Source organism: Hordeum vulgare, chromosome 7H (genome assembly GCF_904849725.1).
Source record: "Hordeum vulgare subsp. vulgare chromosome 7H, MorexV3_pseudomolecules_assembly, whole genome shotgun sequence".
Lineage (NCBI taxonomy): Eukaryota > Viridiplantae > Streptophyta > Magnoliopsida > Poales > Poaceae > Hordeum > Hordeum vulgare.
The window spans coordinates 516431590-516435072 of NC_058524.1; positions in this window are offsets into that span (position 1 = coordinate 516431590).

Sequence of the window (3483 nt, forward strand, 5' to 3'; positions counted from 1 at the left end):
TGTTCGAGAGGGGGTGTAATTACCTCATCAAGTTCTACCTTCCTCCCACTTACTTCTTTCGAGAGAAACTCTTTCTCTAGAAAGGATCCGTTCTTGGCAACAAAGGTTTTACCTTCGGATCTAAGATAGAAGGTATACCCAATAGTTTCCTTAGGGTATCCTATGAATATGCATTTCTCCGCTTTGGGTTCGAGCTTTTCTGGTTGAAGTTTCTTCACATAATCATCGCATCCCCAAACTTTAAGAAACAACAACTTAGGTTTCTTGCCAAACCATAGTTCATACGGTGTCGTCTCAACGGATTTAGATGGTGCCCTATTTAAAGTGAATGCTGCAGTTTCTAATGCGTATCCCCAGAATGATAGCGGTAAGTCGGTAAGACACATCATAGATCGTACCATATCCAATAAAGTGCGATTACGATGTTCAGACACTCCGTTGCGTTGCGGTGTGCCAGGCGGCGTCAGTTGTGAAACGATTCCACACTTCCTTAGGTGTGTGCCAAACTCGTGACTCAACTATTCTCCTCCACGATCAGATCGCAGACACTTAATTTTTCTGTCACGTTGATTCTCGACCTCACTCTTAAATTCCTTGAACTTTTCAAATGTCTCAGATTTGTGCTTCATCAAGTAGATATACCCATACCTACTCAAATCATCGGTGAGAGTGAGAACATAACGATAGCCACCGCGAGCTTCAACGTTCATTGGACCACACACATCAGTATGTATTATTTCCAATAAGTCGGTCGCTCTCTCCATTATTCCTAAGAATGGAGTTTTAGTCATTTTGCCCATGAGGCACGGTTCGCATGTGTCAAATGATTCAAAGTCAAGAGACTCTAATAGTCCATCAGTATGGAGCTTCTTCATGCGCTTAACGCCGATATGACCAAGGCGGAAGTGCCACAAGTATGTGGGACTATCATTATCAACTTTACATATTTTGGTACTCACACTATGAATATGCGTAACGTCACAATCGAAATTCATCAAGAATAAACCATTCACCAGCGGAGCATGACCATAAAACATATCATTCATATAAATAGAACAACCATTATTCTCTGACTTAAATGAGTAGCCGTCTCGCATTAAGCAAGACCCTGATACAATATTCATGCTCAAAGCTGGTACTAAATGACAATTATTAAGGTTTAGAACTAATCCCGGCGGTAGATGTAGAGGTAGCGTGCCGACGGCAATCACATCAACATTGGAGCCATTCCCGACACGCATCATCACCTCGTCCTTGGCCAGTCTCCGCTTATTCCCCAGTTCATGCTTTGCGTTGCAAATGTGAGCAACAGCACCGGTATCAAATACCTAGGAGCTACTACGAGCGCTGGTAAGGTACACATCAATAACATGTATAACACATATACCTTTAACGTTGCCGGCCTTCTTGTCCGCTAAGTATTTGGGGCAGTTCCGCTTCCAGTGACCTTTTCCCTTGCAATAGAAGCACTCAGTCTCAGGCTTGGGTCCATTCTTTTTCGTCTTCCCGGCATCTGGCTTAGCGGTCGCGGCAACGGCTTTGCCGTCTTTCTTGAAGTTCTTCTTACCCTTGCCCTTCTTGAAACTAGTGGTCTTGTTGACCATCAACACTTGATGCTCTTTCTTGATTTCTACTTCTGCAGACTTGAGCATCGAGTACAACTCGGGAATGGTCTTCTCCATCCCTTGCATGTTGTAGTTCAGCACAAAACCTTTGTAGCTTGGTGGGAGAGACTGGAGGATTCTGTCAATTATAGCATCATCCGGAAGTTCGACTCTAAGTGAAGTCAGACGACCGTGTAACCCACACATTTTGAGTATGTGCTCACTGATAGAACTGTTCTCCTCCATCTTACAGCTAAAGAACTTGTCGGAGACTTCATATCTCTCGACATGGGCATGAGCTTGAAAAACTAGCTTCAGCTCTTGGAACATCTCATATGCACCGTGTTGCTCAAAACGCTTTTGGAGCCCCGTTTTCAAACTGTATAACATGCCACACCTAACCAGAGAGTACTCATCACTCCACGTTTGCCAGACGTTCAGAATGTCCTGGGTTGCTGCGGGAGCGGGAGGGTCACCTAGCGGCGCATCAAGGACATAAGCCTTTTTAGCTGCTTCAAGGATGAGCTTCAAGTTGCGAACCCAGTCCGCATAGTTGCTACCATCATCTTTCAGCTTGTTTTTCTCTAGGAATGCGTCGAAATTGAGGTTGACGTTGGCCATCTACAATATTTATAAAGACAACTTTTAGACTAAGTTCATGACAATTAAGTTCATTTAATCAAATTAAGTATGAACTCCCACTTAAATCGACATCCCTCCAGTCATCTAAGTGATACATGATCCATGTTGACTAACCCATGTCCGATCATCACGTGAGACGGACTAGTCACCATGGTGAGCAACTTCATGCTGATCGTATTCAACCATACGACTCATGTTAGACCTTTCGGTCTCTTGTATTCGAGGTCACGTCCGTACATGCTAAGCTCGCCGAGTCAACCTAGGTGTTTCGCGTGTGTAAATCTGGCTTACACCCGTTGTATGCAAACGTTAGAATCTATCACACCCAATCATCACGTGGTGCTTCGAGACAACGATCCTTCGCAATGGTGCACACTTAGGGGAATACATTCTCGAAATTTTAAGGGGGATCATCTTATTATGCTACCGTCGTTCTAAGCAATAAGATGAAAAACATGATAAACATCACAATGCAATCATATAGTGACATGATATGGCCATTATCATCTTTCCTCTTTCGATCTCCATCTTCAGGCATCGCATGATCATCATCGTCACCGGCGTGACACAATGATCTCCATCATCATGATCTCCATCATCGTGTCTCCGTGAAGTCGTCATGCCAACTACTACTATCAGTACTACTATAGCTAACCGTTAGCAAAGAAGTGAAAGTAGTAAGCAAATGGCGTTGCATCTGATACAATAAATTAAGACAACTCCTATGGCTCCTGCCGATTGTCATACTCATCGACATGCAAGTCATGAAACCTATGACAATAACATGATCATCTCATACATCATACGTGCAACATCACAACTTTGGCCATATCACATCACATGTCAAACCCTGCACAAACAAGTTAGACGTCCTCTAATTGTTGTTGCAAGTTTTACGTGGCTGATTTGGGTTTCTAGCAAGAACGCTTTCTTACCTACGTGACAGCCACAACGATGATATGCCAAAGCTATTTACCCTTCATAAGGACCCTTTTCATCAAATCCAATCTGGCTAGAGTGGGAGAGACAGACACCCGCTAGCCACCTTTATGCACGGTGTGCATGTCTGTCGGTGGAACCAGTCTCACGTAAGCGTATGGGTAATGTCGATCCGGCCCGCTTCATCCCACAATACCGTCGGAAAATAATAAGACTAGTAGCAGCAAGCAATTGACAAATCATCACCCACAACCTTTTGTGTTCTACTCGTGCATAGAATCTACGCATAGAAAACCTG